A 20,901-nucleotide genomic window follows, 5' to 3' on the forward strand; every position below is an offset into this window, starting at 1 on the left:
TGAAAACCTGGTGGTGAGGTGAAAAATTATATTTTAAAAATGAATTTACGAAAACAGTGGTTGACCAAAAATTCCCCGACCCAGCTCACCTTTCCCCTCTGGTCCCCGGAAATCATTACAGGTCTTTGCCCCAGTTAGTCCAACAATACGCTGATCAGTGTGTTCTCAAAGACTGTGTGATGTAGTTAAGCTTTATCCCAAGGAAACAAAGGAGCACCACGACTAATGTGCAAACGATATCATACCCAAAACCCAGAAATTAAATAAAAAAATAAAAAAGTAAAATAATGAGTAAATAAAAAAGTAAAATAACAAATAAATACATGAATAAATACGTAAAAAAATATAATATAATATAATATAATATGATGTAATAATATAATATAATATAATATAGTATAATATAATATAATATAATATAATACAATATAATATAATATAATATAATATAATATAATATAATATAATACAAAATAATATAATATAAAACAATAAAATATAAAACAATATAATATAATATAACAAAAAAAAAAAAAAAATAGAAAGTAATTCATGTTTGTCAGAATTCCTATGTTGGTTTTGATGAATGAAAGTACCTCTAGGGACAACCTGACAGTGCATGTTATGAGAAAGCTCCAGTCCCTTAAATCTCTGCCTGTTGACACTGTGGTAAAAAACGTTACTGTTCGTCCCAGGCGGGTTTTCAGAGCCAGGAATAGTGATAGTTTAGCCAACACAGATAAGAAAGCATCATGAGGAGATACTGGAGCCCCCTACCAGCCGTGATCAGGAGAAGAACAACATGTTCTACAACGAGGCAACAGTAGCAGAGCTGATTAGTGTGCTGATGGGTTGTTGATCATTATTTAATAACTTACACCTTTGGTTATAATTACAATTATTTATATAGCAAATTTAAAGATCGTCAAATATGCTTTACAAAAAAGAGACAAAACAAAGATATATAACACAGATAACAAAAAGACAAGTGTGAGATTATGATGGTAGGAGTCAGGTTTTGAGGTGGTTTTTAAGCTGATTTTTGAATGTGAGGAGTGGGTCTGAACTGCAGATGTTAAGAGGAAGAGAGTTCCAGAGGGTTGGGGTGGCAGTGGAGAAAGTTTTGCCACCAACAGTGCAGCACTTGGTCCTGGTGATGGGGGTCAGAAGGTTGTTGTCCAAAGATCTGAGACGGCAGGTGGAGTTGGAGAGATCTTGAAGGTATAAGGGAGCAGGATTATTAATAGCTTTATAGGTTATGAGCAGGAGCTTGACGATGATTTTGTGCTGGACAGGGCGTCAGTGGATGTGCTGAAAGATGGGTGTTATGTGTTCACGGGAGCGGGAGTGGGAAAGTAATCAGCAGATGAGTTTTGGACGTACTGTAGTTTTTGAAAGTCGGTGACAGGGAGGTTGTAAGGACTGCAGTTGGTTATGAAAGCAGGAATGAGTGTTTTTGTAGCCAAGAAGAAGAGGGTCAGGCAAAGAGGTGCAATGATGCAGACGTGCAGAAGGATGTTTGGTGATGTTCTTGACGTGTGATTTAAAGGAGAGTGGGATCCAGTTTGATGCCAGTGTTGTGATGATAACAGCATCGTTACAGTTGTGACAGTTATGTATTTTATAATTAAAACTGGTTTAGATTATAGATAGAATTTTTTTTTTAAAACAAGGTCAAAAAACTATCCACATGTGGTCCAAGCCTTAAAAGTGTATTGAATTTTTGTGTATTGCAATAAGTCATCCAGCCTGAAAACTTTCACACCTTTGTTTTTTCTTCTGTTGTACCTTCAGCTTTCTTGGAGAAAAGTTTGTAAACTTGCCTGGCAGATTACTAAATCTGCACATCACACAGCTTGAGGTGAAACCATGTATGAGGCTGTAAGACAGTGAGAAGCCTACAGTGCTTCACAACACTCTGTTAAACACCATGACAGGGGTCTGCATCTGAGACATGAGTGGATGTATTTATAGTCTCATTTGCATGCAAGATATATGATGAAGCTGCATACAGTAATTCAGTGTGTGAGCCGAGGCCTACAGTACCGTGCAAAAGAGAGAATATTTTAATACACGACAGAGACACCAGGGAGGGCTGCATTAGGTATGCAAGGGTAATAACACATTTAAATTCCAACACTCTTTGTTGTTGTAAAATGTGTTTTGGGAGAGAATTGAGACGGGGCTTACATAAAGAGTCTCGGCCCTGAAGCTGCGGTGTTGTCTGCTGTCAGGTTGTAATGCACTCTCTTATGCATGCAGGATGGAAATGGTAAACTGGCTGGATTACATCCAGAACAGAGTTTGAAAACAAGCTTAATATGACATCATTTTATCTGGCATCACACAGCCATGCAAAGCTGCTGTGCATTATCGCCTCTGTTGACACAAAGAGATAACCATTCGCATGCAGAGGATCCACCGGCAGAGGATTAGTTTTACGCAGTTTCCCCCCAGTAGACGAAAACTTGTGAACGTTTCTGACTCCGTCTGGTTAGACAAGCTTTACTTCATCAGAGTCTTTAATTCTTTAATATTTGGAAGATGAGCCCAAACTACATGAATCTCCCTTTGGGGATGAATAAAATATATTATCTATCTATCTATCTATCTATCTATCTATCTATCTATCTATCTATCTATCTATCTATCTATCTATCTATCTATCTATCTATCTATCTATCTATCCTCTGTTTGTTGATGAACGTATATTATGACAGTCCAAGGTGATGCGGATGACTGCGTGCTGATTGCCCACTCCCGAGTGCCTCCAGTGTGACCTCAATGTGGTAGCTGCTACATACAGATTAATAGGTCTTCAGGTCAACATCAAGAAAACACAAATAATCCACCAACCCAGCTCCACGCAGAATCCCACACCAACTTTCTTCATTGACAATAAACCTCTCCAAGCAGTACCGTATTTCAAGTACCTCGGCAGTATCCTATCAGACAGCTGCAACATTGATGCAGATGTCCAACCCCGCATCAACCTAGCCTCCGCTGCGTTTGGTCGCCTAAGGTCACGGGTTTTTATTAACAAGAACCTGAAGGCATCAACTAAGGCTGCAGTGTACCATGCAGTATGTGTGTCCACACTGCTGTATGGCTCTGGAGCCTGGACACCTTACAGGCGGCACATATGATCATTGGAGGCCTTCCACATCCGCTGTCTGCAAAGGATCCTGGGAATAACTTGGGAGCACCACATGACCCATGCTGAAGTCTATGAACGCACCAACTCCACCAGCATAGAGGCACTTCTTGCCCGTAGGCAACTCTGCTGGCTGGGTCATGTGATCCGCATGCCTGCAACTCGTCTACCTCGGCAGATCCTGTATGGCCAACTCCAATCCGGCCAGAGGTCTGCAGGAAGGCAACAAAAGAGGTAGAAGGACCATATGAAAGTGCTACTTAAAAACTGTAACATACCCCCTAACAACTTGGAAGCGATAGCAGCAGACCGTAACACCTGGCGCTCCTCCTGCCTCTCAGGAGTCTACCACCTGGAGGAAAAGACAACACTGAGGCGCTCAGAGAAGCGCAGGCAACAGCATGAGTGCGCTGCAAGGACTATTACACCAGGTCCAACACACACCTGTGCCACATGTGGAAAAGTGTGCGGATCAGCAATTGGTCTACACAGCCACATGAGGTGGCATGAGCACGCCAAGCGCTAACCCCCAGCCCCCATCCCTGGAGTTATGAAGTCGTCATCGACAACGATGGACTGCCATAAGCAACATCCGGCTTATGTCAGAGGGTTTGGTGTTAACTGATGGTAGAACCAAGACATTTAACACTGTAGATACACAAAAAGTTCTTCCTTACTGTAACACTTTTTCATAAATAAGATCAAGATATATAAGTTATACAAGATCTTCCTCCCACAGTCTAAAAACATGCTCATCAGATCTCCTTTGTCCCGTCTGCCAACAGCTGGTGAAATCCCTCCTGTGTGGCTTCAGTGTTCAGTGTTAGCTCCATTAGCCATATCTCTGTGAACAGCATGATGCTCCCCTGCCAGCTTTTCCTCTGGTGCTGGGTAAGCACGGCTAGCTCATCCATCCTGTTGAAGTGGATATAGATCTTACGTTGTCCGTAACGATGGATGGAAGGACAGGTCAGTGTCATCTTTTCTTAGCTCTCACTGCAGTAACAGCACATCACCCTTGCCTCTGTCTCCTCAGCTTGTGAGGAACATCAAGTCTAGCACCAGTTAGCATCAACATCCTAACAGCTGATCCCATATGTAAACAGTGCTACCATGGTTACATGTAGGATCTCTGGACAAACAGAGAAACAAAAATAGTAAAAACATACCACTGCAGACATGACCAGTTTGGTGTCAACAACAACAGACTCCAAAAACAAGGAAGAGATAGCTGCCACAACAGGCAGCCCCTCATGCGGTGACTAGCAAAAACTAGCATTTTTTTCCCCCTTTGACAAACCATAGCATCATAAGCAAGTCTATAAAAAGGCAGAGCAGCAAACCCGGGTCTTATGAAACGAGCCCTCTCTTGAAGTGTCAAAAACTGCATGTCTTGAAGAGTCCACTCGAGGCTGGTTGCAGAAACCCTTGACAACAAATAAAGACACATTTACATCCCAGATCAAAAACCGGCCTGGGTCTAATCAGCTTATTTCTCTATCAGAACACACTGTACAGGCCAGAGTGATATTGTGATTTCCAGTGTATCAACATGGGTAACATCCTCCATCATGAGTTGCTTACGCCAACTTTTCAGGCTCCAGGATGATGATAAATGACTGGTGGTTTTAGCTGGGGTAACATTAGTTCATTTTAAGCAGATTTGCTCAAACACAGAGAAACTATGTAGACAAGGCCCACTGTGGAGCACTCCAATCCACAAGCTGTGTCAGCAACGCTGCAGAGCTGAAAAACAGGTCAGGTTCACTTGTACTGAGTCTAGAATTTAAAAGCCTTGCAGGTTCAACACAATGGGAGTTCAAAAAGTCAGAGGAGTATGTAAGATGGCATGTCCTGGTTTCAACCTCGTCCCAGAACATTTACCTAATACGGCATAAAGCAAAGTGATGCTGAAAGTAAGAGAGAAGTGATGTGTTATATAAAACATGTATTTCAAAGCTGGAATGGAGAATGTAGCACTAACTGTGGCTGAGACTAAGTGTGAGCTCAGAGTGTGAGACTATGATTACAGTTAAAAACGGAGGAAATAGAAAGTGACTTCTGTGTCAGCATTTCTTTTCAACTTTGTGAAAGTTTGCTCCCAGGATGTATTTCTACTTCCCTCACAAACTATTCTCATCCAACTTGTGTTAGGAGAAAACATAACAATGCTTCAGTTGCCAACCACTGTTTTAGAGAGATGGATTCAGTCATATAGGGGGAAACAGATGAAATGGAACAGCAGGAGAACCAAAGTATAGCACAGTACTTCTGCTCTGACAGAGTGAAACAACAGTGACAAGCCCATTCTCATCAGCTTTGCTGCTTACTGTGTTGGTCTGAGAACTGTAGTGTGTCATATTTTGCAAAAATACACCACATTAAGCCTTTCCAAATACAATTACTGTGGTACTACTGGCAGAGAAAACATCTAATCGATCCTGTTTGTGACACCGACCAATGAGAGAACAGATCTCTCTGCAATGCACAACTTTAAAAGTGGACTGAGGTTGTGAGTGGTGCTGAATGGAAGTATGAGTCAAACGAGAAGTCCGTCACACTCTGCAACAACACTCAGGCCTGTTTAATGTCCCCCTTGAGAATATTACTGTAGGTCTGAAATGTTGTTACTGGAAGGCATCCTGATTCTCCTCCCTGATATGACTTGATACACGGTGTAAAGAGCACAACGCCTGGAAGTGATAAATGGATGTGTTTTATGAACAAAACCTGGAGTCTGCACTAACTTTTTAGCCATTTAAGAACTGAATGGTAAAGTTGGATGAACAACTTTGTCACATAAGCCTCACTTCAGAAGTCAAACTGAGCTTTGGCTCTGGGTAAATGGGTGTATTGATCTGAAATGTTGGTATATCGATCATTACTTGTGTGATGAGATCCATACTTAAGTTTCAGTTTCTCCTCTTGCTCATGCACACTCTGCCCCTCCCATCCTCCCCTGCTCTAACGCCAAGTGTTACTGTTAGGGGTGGAACGTTTCACAAAAACCGAGGTTTGGTTCTTATCACGGTTTTGTGGTCACAGTTTTCGGTTTGGTGTACGTCGTTGTTGCTTTTATCACCCCAGATTACCATACACCCTAATAATCCACTATTACCAGATTATTTTTAATCAATCATGTCAAAGAATGAGGCTATTTCCCGTTATAAACATCATTGAAGTGAAAACATTGCTAGTTTCAACATGCCAACTCCTCAGTAAGGAAAGTCACTATTGGCTGTCCTAAAAGTCACTTAAAGCCACTTGCAGCAGATTGCATAATAAGAGCAGTCTCTTCCTGCTGCTCCAGAGCAGACAACTGCATTCAAATGAATCACGCAAGTGTGTGTCTCATTATGGTCACTTCTGTCTTCCCCGGCCCAGACAATAGAGGGGGGTTCATATTTAGACTAAAATTAGTCTAAATATCATTCATCTGAATGCAGTTGTCTGCTCTGGAGCAGCAGGAGGAGACTGTTATGAGGAGGACTGTCTGTCTGTGTTTTGAATAGGGGAAGGGCTCACACACACTGACCAGTGAGGAGATCAAAACACCCTGTAACGTGAGATCCTCCAAACTCCAGAGAAGACGCAAGAATTGTTGCCTTTATATATATATATATATATATATATATATATATATATATATATATATATATATATATATATATATATATATGAAAAGTCATTAAATGTAGGAACAAAGCCTCTAAGTTGCTAAGTTGTATCCTCCACTTTAATACCATTGTCATCAGAGTTCACACTGAATCTAAAGCTCCAGACAGCAGAACGACTCAACGCCACCCTCTAACTCTAGCTGGGTTTCCATTACAGTTTTACAAAATAAAAGCGATATTTCTGAAGTTTTGGTAAAGAACAAATTCGCCTTGCTGGTGCTAGCCAAGGTAGCTACCCCTGCCAGGATTCCTACCCCATGCCTGCGCTGGGTGATGACTGCGGCGAATACAACAACAATTTGGAATGCGTCTGCGCTCACAAACCACGGCAACAGATGTGTATGGAATTATAGCATTATGGATTTAATAGGGTTTGCCAGCGCTCCCACAGAAGTGGGACCTGCACCACAAAAGTAAACACTCACTAACTTCTATGGACACATATAAAATATGGATTTAATGCTTTCTCATGTGAATGTTGGCTCAGCCTGCCATGATTACTACCCCTCTCATATAAGCCCAGTCTGTGTCCTACACCCAAGTGTTTTATTCCTCAGATACGCCACATCATGCCTAATAACTCTGGAGGAGATTGAAAATTGTCCTCTTTTCCTTTAAGAGTTAGTTAAGGGGTAGGTTTACTAGCAGGCTTGGTCTGCCAGAATTTCTACCCCCCTTATATTAAGCCCAGTATGTGTCTTACACCCAAGTGTTTTATTCCTCACATACTCCATATTAATGCTATAATTCCAATACTCGTCTGTCATCGTGGTTTGTGAGTGTAGACGCGTTCAATTTGTTGTTGTGTTCGCCGCAGTTGTCACCCAGCGCAGGTGCGTCTCGGAGGGGGCAGGAATCCTGGAGGGGGTAGCGACCTTGGCACAACACTGGTGTTTCCATTACAACTAGAATCATGCACGACTTGAGTAAAGTAAAACATAATGTCCGTCCGGACACTGCACTCATGATGATGCCGATTCTTGAACATTAGTGTTTATATTCAGTGTTCAAACTGTGGGCCATGATCACGCTATCTCAAAACAGACACAAACAACCATAACCCTGCATTGAACATATAAATAAGAGCAGAGCTGATAAAATAAGAATGTCGGGTCTGTTTATGTGGCAGTGGACACGTACGAGAAGGTGAGGGAGGGGCGTTGTTATGACAACGTGTGGAAAATGTGTTTCCATTGCACTTTTGCGACAAAGTCCAGTATCGAAATTTCTGAAAAACCACCTCATGAGAGCTTAGAAACTTTTTATCAAAATTTGAGAGGTTTTTCGAAAATGTGGTGTTTCCAGTACCGTTTCTTAATTGCAATATTTAGGTTTTGCTCAATTCTAGGTGTAATGAAAACCCAGCTTCTGTCTTCTTCACTCGTGATGTTAACAACACATGCGCCTCCCCACAAAGTGTCCTGCTGTACTCCTTCACCTCAAGTTGCACATGCAAGGCTGCATGATTCATGAACAGAAACATGGTTGTGTGTAGAAAGTATTAATATCGGCATTACTGGCCCTATATTTACTCAGTATCAGATGGACACCAAAGTGTTTCTGTATTACACACCACTACTAAGAAAGTATCATGGGATCGTACACAACGAATGTGGTCATCAGTTCATCTGATCCACCTCAAGTTTTAAACATGATACACTATACACTCCTGATATTCAAACTGTAAACACCCAGAACTTTTCACAAATTTGTGCAATATGCTCCTGTTTTGCATTTGGAATTGTATTTTATTTTTATTTTTTTTGTCAGAATCTATACTTTCTGATTTGTTCACATACAAATAAAGAGCTGGATCAGGTGGGAACACAACTTCCAAGTCCACTGTGGTCAATTCATTACAGATGCCTTAAACAATTGAATATCCAGCTTACTTTCTGGGGCAAGCCTTTAAACCCCAAACTAACCCAATCCTTATTGTTGTAAAAAACTGTCAAAGAATTCTTTGAAGACTAGATTTAAAATCATTTTATTTGTGATGAGATACTAGAGAGGGGATGTTGTTTTCATCATTACTGGGAAGTTTGAGCATAAAACTCTTTCCCACCAACTCTCAACTCTCTGGTAGGGATTTCATTTCCCCCCCTCAATGAGGCTCACTTACTGCAAATAAATACATAATGGCTAATAGAAATGTATGCAAACAAAACCAGGCAGCAGATAGTGATGCTATTTGCCCTCGGCACAGTTTGTCGTGCATTTAACCCTTTGAAAACCCTTGTGCTTTGTGAAGCAGACCCACACAGATTAAAATGATACACTCAGAACCCTCAGTAACAACCATGTCCCTGTGCAGCTGCGCTCCCCTTTATCTCCTGTCTGTAGCACATGTTATTAGCTTTCCAGCGCAGTGGTGTTGTAAGTGTTACGGTAGTATGTGCTCCCAGAGTCGCCTGCTGAGCTAGGAGAATGACTATTGTGCAGAACGTACCTGCATAAGGCCAGTCCTTTGATGTATGAACACACCGCTCTGTTTGTTTAAAGTCATCTTTTACATCAAGGCTCAGTAGCGTAAGGTGACTTCAGGGAGCGCGGCTCCTTTGAAGAATTCATTCATTAGCATTCAAAGGGACAGCCGCGATCCACCCGCCCAGTGTTCGGATCAAAACATTGCCAACAGCAGGGCAGAGGTACGTGCGTAGCATTCTCTCTGACCTCCACTCCTTGAGACACCTCATTTGCAGCGCAGCCATCATGTGCAAATCCCTCCAGATAGATAATGTCATGGTATATGCAACACCCTGTCATGTTATTCTGACAGGTCTGTTTGCAAAGAGAGATTGGTTGTGATTTGGAAGGGCAGTACACCGTCTCTTTGATGATCTAAATCCAGGTGGAAATAATTGTAAGGGAGAATATGTATCTGTGCTGTGCAGAGACTTGTGAAAGACAAGGCAAAGTCAACGGAAACTCTCAGGACTTCGGGATTTTCTCACTACTTCAATGTTAGCTTTTGCAAGTGCACTGCTGACTAAAAAAAAGCTGTATTACTCATTCTGTGAATTTTCCCTGTGTTGAGTCAAAGATGCACTCCAAAGATTGTGTGTGTCAGAGTCAGTTTAGCTGTCATGATTTGCAATTCCAAGCCGGGGAAAACAGTTTAGAAAACTTGAGTCTAGAGAAAAGAAAAAAAAAAGACTTAAAGACAAAATTTTGTTTGACTTAATTTTATGAAGGAAGTATTAAATCCACAACTTCTGACAACTTGTTACATATGAAATGTTTAGAAAGTCAGTATTTATTATCTTCTTCTTGTCATCATCATCATCATCATTATGGTCAAAGATGGCAAATTTCAGATAATAGTGTCATAAAACGTCAATTCCATCCTTAGACTTTTCATTTCTACAGAACAAACATGTTACATCACTGCTGTGATTGATGGTGTAATCATTTTCAGATGGGGATATTGCATTTTTGATTATTTCACTTGTGGCCAGCAATTATTCAAATAAACTTCACCAAATTATTCATGGGAGACTTCATTTAGCAGTGCACTGGTAACCATTCACAATCCATCCAGTAGCATGAAAAGCTACAATATGGCTTGAAAGGAAACACAGCCTCTGCTTCAGGGTTGCTGACTAACACACACACAGAGGAAAAGAGATGGGGCTAAGGTGGGGTTTAAGACTCCTGGTTAACAGCACCCACCAGCTGTCAAGTCAGCCATACATCTAACTGTGCAAACATATGGATAACTCTAATCCTCGATGAAACATAAACTAATGTGTTACAATGAAACTTAACTCCCTGTACAGTGTGTGGATGAATAAATGGCCATTAAAAAAAAAAAAAAAAACAAGCAAAAAAAAAAAAAAAAAACGTTTAACCAACCAAGATATAAATGTGTTTATTTCTAATAAAAAAAAATAAAAAAAATAAAGTCTGTTTTTAAGGAAAGCCTCAAGTGGTCACTTAAGGAACTGCAGTTTATTGACACATACCCGGCTTCCTTTTTTTAACCTGTAACCATTTTACTTCAGAGTACGGGCTCTAATTTCGTAGACCAGGAGCAGGCGCAGGCGCACCTGCCCTGCGCCGGCCTTCGCCGTGCGCACAGGGCGTGACCGGCACACTTTGCAAGTTTCCTCCATTGCCAAGAGAGGCGCAGTACAGGCGCACATGAGCGCAGAGCTGCGTGTCCACGCCTCCCTCCGCGCAAATGGCAGAGAGGGAGGAGAAAAGCCGTGAGTGGGTTTAACACAGCCGAGCGCTGTTTCCACCAATCAAATGAGCGCCTCTCCTCGCCTTTAAATGCACTGCGACTGAGGCGCAGCGTCTGATTGGTCTGACTGATCTCTAGCACCACGGAGAGAGTGTTGGTAGCGGAGACGGTCAGAGCCGCTGTGCCTGCAGCAGGTCAATGGACAGCGGGGCTCATCGGAGGACACGACGCGCGTCACCTTGTGGGCCAGCTCCCGGGACAGGTTTAATCCGTTCCTTTGTCTTTATCAGGAGTAAAAAATTAAGAGGCAGTTACTCAGCTGGCTTATCCATTCAGAATACTTTTGATCCACCTGCACTCCTGGTTTGTCATCGCCAAGCAGAGCCTTTGGTGATTTACTGTATACTCTCCCAGTGTCTCCACCTCATCCTCCTTACAATAATGTACTCCATCTTTTTAGATCAGGTTAAAAATAAAGACTAAAACAGAGAAATATGGGAAATCAGGGGTAAATCCTGAGTGACATACATTTATTTCGTCTCCTTTTTCTTCGTCTTTTCTCTCCCTCTTTTCTTTGAATTAAATGAAATGAGAGAACCAGATATATACTCAGTATCAGATGTTAAGGCTGTTTATTGTTTAATTGTAAGATGTGCATCAAACTTCCAGCTGCCGTCAGGTTAACTTTCCATTATGACAAACGGCTTTAATCTGACATCAGATGTGACGGGACAGTTAATATAGATATAAATGCATATGCTGGTTCAGACAGTTACATTAAAAAGTGATTGCTGTGATTGTTTACTGCATCAAAATGTGCCTGACACTCTGGAAACCTGTGGAGGGTGCGCTCCGCCTTGCGCCGAGGATAGACCAGGTTGGAGCTGGCGAGCTTTCAGCGCACTTTTTTGGCGGACGGTCTACCAAATCGTCAAATTGGCAGCACACGACGGTGCACCACACGAAATTAGCACTGCGCAGGCTGCGCCAGGCTTGCGCCCCCTGCGCTGCGCCACGAAATTAGAGCCCTACGTGTCTTTCAGCATACTATCAGATGCAGGCAGAATGCATTAGACAGTGCTCTTTGGACTCAGAAGCAGCCTGCTCAGATATTTAATAAGATAAACAAATAAACAGAATAAAATAAGTCTTTTACCTAGGATTTGAAAGGGTTGGAACATTCACTGTAAATTTTAGAAAATTTCCATGGAAATTTTAGCTTGGAAATTTTTTTTTTCTTTTTTTGCCTTCAAGGAAATTTTATGGAGTGTTTTTGTATTTTTTTTCACTCTTGTAATCAACTTTAATATTTAATTACTTTCAATATCGTCTTGGTTGAAACAACATGATTGAGAGCAGATTCAACCATGTACAGAATTATGCGCATAATTACATTTGCAAACAATTGAAGCACATGTTGATCATCATCAATCACCACGTCACTAGCCTGCAGCAAAATCCATCTATGTTATTCAGACACATTGCATTAGACATGTTTGAATGCTTATCTGCTTACAAAAATAATAATAATAATAATAATAATAATAAAATTAAATGAAATAAATAAAAATATATGACCAAGTAAATGCATTAAGTATAAATTACCAAAAAATCCTGTCAATTTTCATTAGAGGCCCCATATTCTGCTCCTTTTCTGCAGTTTAATATGGATCATTGATGTCTTCATGAAATGTTAGGAACATGTTTTGGTCTAAAAAGCCAATAAATCAAGCACAGCAGCATTGTTTCCAGGCTCTCGTAGCCCCTCTGTTCAGAATGCTCTGATTTAGTGGGCGTGACCTTCATATGTAAATGAGCCACCGATGATACCGCCCGGTCTTCCGTGTCACTGAGAGCAGCGCCACGAGCTCAGAGTGCACAATGTTTAGAAAAGAGCGAAGCTCGTTTACCGCAACATAACGGGCTAAAACAACAGGCTAAAACAACAGGCTAACCGCAGCTAAAGTTAGCATCCTGAAGCTAACACAGAGACAGGGGGGGCACTGAGGAAAAGCTCTTCCATCTGCTCCACAGCACACAGCATTTAAAATACTCACATTTCCAGGGTCCCAGGTTTGTTGGTGGATGGTTGGTAATGCACCTGGATTCAGGACCAGTCTATTCTCTTGCCCTCTGTTGGACTGTCCAAAGTTGGAAAAGCAGTCGGCCATGAAGTAACTAGCACACACATGCACAGTTTCACTGAGTGTAGCTGGCACATTTTCCTCATAAATGAACTCTAGCCACTTAGTCTTGTCTTCTTCTGAGATGGGAAGCTTTACAGCCAAAAACATCCACACTCCTCTCCCCGCTGCTGGAGAGGAGTGGGTGGGGAGGGGGTTCGGGGGTATCTGCTCCAGTGGACCAATCAGGTCAGACTTGCTCCTGATTATTCAAAAAAGGGAATCGCTGACGTTGGCAAACCCCAGAAATTCCAAACAGCTCGTTTTAGGTCAGGATTTTACATTCACAAGCACTACTAAGTACAGGTTTTGTCATTAGATATCACATTTTGTGGGCTGGGAGGAAAGCCAAAGACCCACAAATTTCACTAAAAGACTTAATACAGTGATTTTTGCATAATATGGGACCTTTAATTTCCCCTAATTTCTGAAAACTGCCATAGAAAGTTTCCAACTTTGAAAATTCACTGAATTTTGCAACCCTCATTCATTCATACTCACTTACATACAGTGGGTGTGAAGTATGTATGAGGAAACCTATGTGAGGGGATTGATTCTGTGTGAGTGTTTTGAACTGTTAAGTCATGTGATACAAAAGACAAAACACAGAGAACAGGGATAACTCATCTGTAAGGGGTGAGGTTAGAAATCCACTTCATCTCCTCTGAAAGGAAATTTGGACTTGGGTTCCCCTGATCGACCTCCATCCCCTGTCTATTCCAAATGCATGCTGCACTCAGTAACCAATATGCACACAGATTAAATCTAATCTAATTCCTTGAGAACCCAGCAGTCTGCTTTCCTCTTATGGGAGTCCCCTGTGGCTGTGGTTTGGGATCAGGTTTTCTCCAACTCAGAATCGATAACAAGAAGGATTTAATTTTTTTTTTTTTTTTTTTTTACAATTCACAGGTATAGTGTCTGTATCTGTGTTTGTGAGTGTTATGCATGTGTCTTATGACAAACTGATGTACAGTTAGTGAGTACACATTTGTGTTCACAGTACAGCATGTATCAGAGTTATCCAGAGTGTTACGTGCTGTTAATGTTTCCATAGAGCTGCGTCCTCTGAATGATTTTCAGACTGCTCAGGCCTTGGCAGACAGGATTTTGTCTGAGTGGTCTTGCTCATAATTAACTGTCAGTAAACACTGGACGCTCAGAGCTTAATCACTACATTAAAGTGATTCTTGGCCTCCGCCATCTGCTTTGATTGACCCCTTAAAATGACAGGATGCATTCTTGATTGATTACTTTGATGCAAGGTCTTAAACATAAATTGTTGGAGACCTCGCAGCTAATTTCCTTCAGCTCTCAGTGGCTGCCTTATTTATTAAGATGTTTACATCTGCAGTAACTGGCAGGTATGAGCGTCTTGTGTGTGAAATAAAAACAAAGTGAAATAGGAGATAGCTTGGATTTACACGTTGTATTGAACAATCCTTGATTTATATAGATTCATCTACTTCAAGGCCTCCTGTCTGGGTCTGTGGCTTAAGGTTGTAAATCTACATCAGAAACACTCCAGGCTCCAGAAGTTGAAAAAGGAAGTCCGTGTGTCGTAATAGAAACCCTTTCACCAGTGCGCCATGTTTCACCATGTTACATCAACTGTAATCTGGAGTGACAGCCGTTGATGACCTACGTGACACGCAACACCAGCGTCTCAATTACACAGCGTGAAATTGTAACTGTCTGAATGCTGGTTGAACTTTTACGGCTTAATGCCTCTCTGCGCCCAGACAATGTTCAGCTCAACACAAGTCAACACGGCGTGGGCACTTGGGATGCAGTGGGCTGCTACACGGTGAAGGAGGGATGCAGATGCTTGCAGGCCCTGGAATCTCATTAAGCATGATGTGTTGCCAGATTCAAAGCAGAGGTGTGTTTGGCAACGGAGACCAGCCACAACGAGGGATGTCAGGAAATCTCTGTGGCTTAGTTACACCTCGCATTGAGGAAAGAGCTTGTCAATGGGATTTTGAGGGGATATTCTGCAGCTTGAAACTGTGACAGAAGCTGAAATCACATGACATAACAACTCGAATTGTTTGACTAAGAGAGCCTTGCTGTCTTACCAATCTTTGTGGCATATTCAGGTTTAAACATAACTGCCTTACCCAGAGGAAAGCATTGAGCAGTTCAATTTTGGATGATTTTCATCATGGGGGATTATTTTTCCTGTTTTAACCTCGCAGGGTTTATAGATTTGTCCCAGGCCTTTGAATCAATTCATGCATCACAAATATTTTCTTCAGAGATCAAAGAAGGCTGAGGTTTTGGTCGATGCTAGGCCATCACTTGCTGTAATTTATTATTGACTTTGGGTTTCTGAATGTAAAAAATACTTTCAATGAAAATAATAAGAGAAATAAGTCCTCTGCTTGAATCTTTGCTGTGTTAGTTTCACATTTGAAACAGTCTTTTAGTCCGTATAATCTGTGAAGCAGTTATTACATGTTTCTTAACTGGGAATCAGATAAATTTGGTGATATGTTCTTTATGGCTTAAATGGCCCAAATACACCAGGTGTGTCTCTGATCCAGCTCAGCTCTGTCATGGCACCAGATCAGAAAGGTTTTCATACAAGTCAATGTGTCAACTTACACTTACACTGGATCTGCATCCATGGTTGCATCAGGTCCCATTTTTGTAGGATGCAGGAGCTGTGACATATCCATTTAATTACAAAAAAAAGGTCAAGCTTGACAGGAAGTTGTGCACAGAAACCACTGAAAAATGCCCAGTGACTTTCAAAATAAAACAATGTCAAAAACCAGATTATTTTTAGATAGACTATCACAAAAGTCAAGAAGCTGTTTTCAAACAACAGGTCTGAGGTTGTACAGCCCTACAAAGAGGGACTCTATGAGGCTTATTAATGGAGTGGGAAGCACGGGAACTCCTTTGTCTTAGCACTCCAGCTGTTTGGTGGTCTTGCGAAGTGCTGGACTGTACACACAGCCAATGTGAGTACACAGTCAACATGCATCAGGAGCAGAACCACTAGATTTACAAAGTAGCTCTTGGGTGTGTATTTACATGAAGTTAAGTGTGTCTTTTGCTACGTCAAAAAAAAAAAAAATAATAAAAAAATAAATATAAATAAATAATAAAGGTTACACCAAGATAAATATACATTGGTGCATTTACTAAATGTTCTTAACATTGCATGCAATCATGCAATTAAAAAGCATAATAAACCGAAGCACAGTGTAGCTTCATTACCAATGGAGGCAGTGGTTTTGATCAGCTGCACCTGTGTGCTTAGCTATAGGGGTTGTTAGTGGGGGAGCCTGCCTATCTCCCCACAGCTCCAAGATTTTGTTCCCTAATCTGGTTTAGTTTGTCTGAATTAATGAAATGAAAACAAGCATTGGGCTTCTTGAAGCTTTGCTTCAGCTGAAGACCTTTTTGATCAGCCTATTTTGATTTTTTTTTTTTTTTCTTGGGATGATTGTGATTGTGACAGTTTTTGGGCTGTAGGAGCATTGGACCTAAAAGTCCATGGAAAATGAATACAAAAAAAAAAAATAATAATAAAGAATAAAAAGGAAATAAATGAATAAATAAAGTATTAAAAATGGGGGAACACTGAGCTGTGGGAACATCATGGGGCTGACCCAGGTTGTGTGGTATTTTAGTTATAATGCTAAAACAGGATATCTGTTTTTTTTTTTTTTTTTTTTTTTTTTTACACAATGTACCATTCAAAAGCAAAGTAATATTATAAAAGTAGCTTAAGTATTGGCCTCTTTTTTTTTTTTTTTTTTCAAATTTTCACAACATGATGATGTAACGGCAGAGGATAAGGGCAACATTAAAAGAAAAAGTTAATTTACAAGATTTATCTCATAAATCTACAAGAATACAAGACATAAATATGCAAGATAAATTTATGAAATGAATATTGTAAATTTATTTACTTGTTTGTAACATGGCACTGATCCTCTTTTATAATGACTTAAAAATCATTCAGCTTTCTTTACATGGTCCAAACATTTTCATGCAAACAGGTGACTCAGTAGCGGAGTCCCAGTGATGACCTGACCCAAAGAGAAGTGACAGAGTCTTTAGAGAGTCTAGAGGATGATTGGATTTAACATAAGTAAAAGTTGAAAGTTTAATTTTAGTGATGGATATCTGAATAGCCAGACCAGCACGAATCCCCTGATATTTGTCACTTGGTTGAACTCATCCCTAAAATTAGCAGGACATCTCTGAAGTCACAGCTGCTGCTGTCTGACGAGTGGAAAGTGTCCAGGGTGGTCATTTTCAGAAATCGAGCAGTCTGCTCTACCATTAGTCTGGACTGCTGTGACATGCTGCTTATTATCCACTATCACATAGACTCTATTTAATTTAGTGTCTCCATCCACTGGGCGAAGGCTCTGCAGCTCCTTCTCTTTCAGCCAGATGGATTTTCTGTCATTCAGTGTTCTACCCCAACCGTCTGATTTGGCAAAGACGGACGTCTGGCAGATCCTTAAGAAGGGCCTTGTTTCAGCTGAGCTCTGTATTGTTCTATAAAGAGAGCACTAATTGCGTTGAGACTTTGAAATTGCTTTTGTTTACTCACTCTGGCCTACACAGCCCAGAGCAAGAACACACACTTTTAACAAAATAAATATCATGAAACCTTGTTGTGTCTACCTTTCGCTCTCGCCCTCGCTGCTTTTATCTTCTCCCATTAGAAGGAGAAGGGGCAGTGGATTGTGGGAGGACGTGCTCGGACATAGTTGCTGAATGTTAATGAGGAGATGTATTAATTCTGTGTTAGATTAGAGTGTGGCCCCCCTTCAGAGAGACCAACAAACAGTGAGAGATTTTCAGAGGGCATCTTTGAAAGCTGGTCTGAAAACATCACAGAGTTGAATCTGTCTCCCGACACTGATGTCCTTATTTCCCCTTAAACTGATTCACTCACCGTTTGACTCCTCAGGCTGTTATCAAAGACCATGTCCTGTTCCTCTCTGCTACATGTTAAGGGCACTCTGATGTTTTAATTTCACTGTGGTCGTCAGTGAGCATGTTCTCCTTATTCCAGATTCAGTGTTTCAAGGCCAGCTCAAGCCAATCAAAATGGGTTAGTTTGTTGCGTAAAATAAATCTCTGGCATCCAACTCATTCATCATAGTTTTTTTTTTCTTCTTCCAACAACTCTATGAGATTTCTTTTTGGAATAAGCATTTCTCATTAGGGATGGGTTGCTTTCACATTTGAAACGATACAGTACCGATGCCCGGTACCTGGTCATCGGTACCGATACTCAACGGTACTAAGTTTCAGTACTTTTTTTGTGTTTATGTGGTACAAAACATCAATTTGTTTAATAATGAAATATAAAAAAAATCAATTTAACAAATTTATTCTTCAATATGTAACCTTGCATTGCTCTGTTCATGTACAGCATGGAAAATTACCAACTCTTCCACTCCCTTACCATCACAAGGATGCATTTAGGTACCTAAACATGGTACCTTTTGGTTTTACATGAACCGATACCCGGTACTTTTGACAGGATTCGGTCGGTACCTATAAAAGTACCTAATTCGGTACCCATCCCTATTTCTCATCAGTGACTTCCTTTAAGTAACTTGTCTTCTTTCTTTTTTTTTTTCTTCTCTTTAAAGGTGACCTGTGGGATCCAGTGGCAGATGTGAAAGCTATCCAGAATGTACACTTCAGACTCCATCTTCTTTACATGACTCAGCATGTGTTTGGATACCTGACCTGACCCAACAGCTTCCTATCCCACAAGAGTGAGTATGACTCATTCACTACTCATTCCCAGATATCATGATCCCTAACATCAATGAGGAACACAGAGGGATTGTGTACGTGTACTCCTGAACTTTTCTGGTTTGTTTACAAATTGTGTATTTTGGTTACAATGGGGTCCGTCAAAGTCAGTCCATTGGCACAGTTTTGGAAGTGATGTGTATCGTCTCATCCTCATCACCGTGGACTGGGCTTAGAATTGTGGACGTCGTCTTAGATATCCCCATGGAAAGTGTGTTGCTTGTAGAGCTCTCCAGGTGTCTCTGTTGCAATTAGCTGGAGGTCTAGGAATGCTTTCTATATAAGACAAGTGGAACTGAGACTCAACATACAGTTCCTTTGTTTTGTATTTTTATTAATTTAACCTTAATTTAACCAGGTTGGTCCCATTGGTATTTAAAAACCTCTTTTCAAGGGAGACCTGGCCAATACAGGCAGCAGCAAAAACACAAAGTTACTGACACTAAGCACAAAAGAGACAAGCACAGTCAATCAAACACAAGATAATGGATTAAAACCACGTTCTGAGAATGAATTGTTCAAACAACCAAGCTAAAACACTGGCATCCTACAGCACCAGCCTCCATGTTTTTTTTTTTTTTGCTTTTTGTTTTTATTTATTTTAGATTTAAAAACAATAAGGAACACCTCTCCTTAAGCCTTAAGTCTTTCTGCTACTGGTTTCCAGCTGAGGGTGCAGAGTATCCAAAGGCTCTTTTTCCAATTTCTGTCCGAGTGTTTGGGACGGAGAGCAGCGGTAACTTTTCTGACATCTCTTGCTTAAAACCCAAAAAGTCAGAAGGATCGTGAGGCCCCGCAGAGAGTACTATCCAGGAATTTTTTGCATGATAAAAACATGTAAATAGTCAGGACGCAGACCAAGAACTGTCCTATAGATAAAAGTGTACCAATGTGTGGGCCTTCAGGTCGCCAAAGCAGGACATCAAATCCGAGAGTACAACTCACAATGATGAGTCAGAGGTTTACAGTTAGATACGAACCTCAAGGAGGCATAGTAGGCAGTGTTAACCATATGGAGACACTGCAAAGGCATGCACGTACAAAAGGTGTACATAATAGGTAATGGGTAAAAAAGTTTGCAGCAAAAAGACACTTTTTTACATTAAAGGAAAACAAAACCTGTTTTTGAAATAAAACCCAGTTTTAGCCTCAGCTTTTTCACAAGATACAGCACATGTGATTTAAAATTAAAAGAGTCATTGATCAATATACCAAGGTATTTGTAACAGTTGGCAACTCGTTACCAATTGAGAGTAAATGCAAGTAACTTCAGTTTGCTAAAAAAAAATGTCATGTCATGAAAAGGAACATTTCTTTTCTTTTATCTCCAGCTTGTTTCTTTCTCTTTGGAGGATGCTGTTGTTGGTGCCGTTGCTGCACAGCAACAGTGTTCCTAGTTCGGATCCCTGTCCAGTCAGGAGCCTTTGAATGCTCACCTGGCATATGAGTGGCTTCCCACCAGGTACCCCGGCTTCCTCCCACAGTCCAAAAGCATGCTTGTCAGCTTAATTGGTCACTCTAAATTGCCCATGGGTGTGTGAGTGTGTGCGTGCCTGGTTGTTTGTCTCTACCTGTTCGCGCTGTGACAGCCAGGAAAGGCCAACGGGAGGAGCAGCAAAGACAGTGGAGTGGATGGTGGAGCTTTGTTTCTGCCTGCCATCCACAGCCTTGATGTCTAACCTGATAAAACCTTGTCAGTTCTCACAAAACGTATTTCTTGCATTTACTTTAACAGTTGCATGGGGCTTTTTTCCTTTTTTTTTTTTTTTGTGTATTTTCATGTTTTTGTCTGTAAAAGCTATTTTTCTAAACATCCCTGTATATATATATATATATATATATATATATATATATATATATATATATATATATATATATATATATATATATATATATATA

The 20,901-nt window shown here is 40.8% G+C and overlaps 1 protein-coding gene across 1 annotated transcript in view; it reads left to right on the top strand.

Moving 5' to 3' along the window:
* Positions 1-20,901, top strand: part of LOC141806862 (leucine-rich repeat and fibronectin type-III domain-containing protein 2) — a 233,779-nt gene that overhangs the window by 118,905 nt on the left and 93,973 nt on the right. The window contains exon 3 of the mRNA XM_074692550.1: positions 18,834-18,962. The gene's annotated coding sequence lies outside the window, so the exon portion shown is untranslated. The remainder of the gene's footprint in view (positions 1-18,833; positions 18,963-20,901) is intronic.

This window comes from Halichoeres trimaculatus, unplaced genomic scaffold, assembly GCF_033239565.1.
Source record: "Halichoeres trimaculatus isolate MK-OKI-2021-1 unplaced genomic scaffold, fHalTri1.1 fHalTri1_scaffold_17, whole genome shotgun sequence".
Taxonomy (NCBI): domain Eukaryota; kingdom Metazoa; phylum Chordata; class Actinopteri; order Labriformes; family Labridae; genus Halichoeres; species Halichoeres trimaculatus.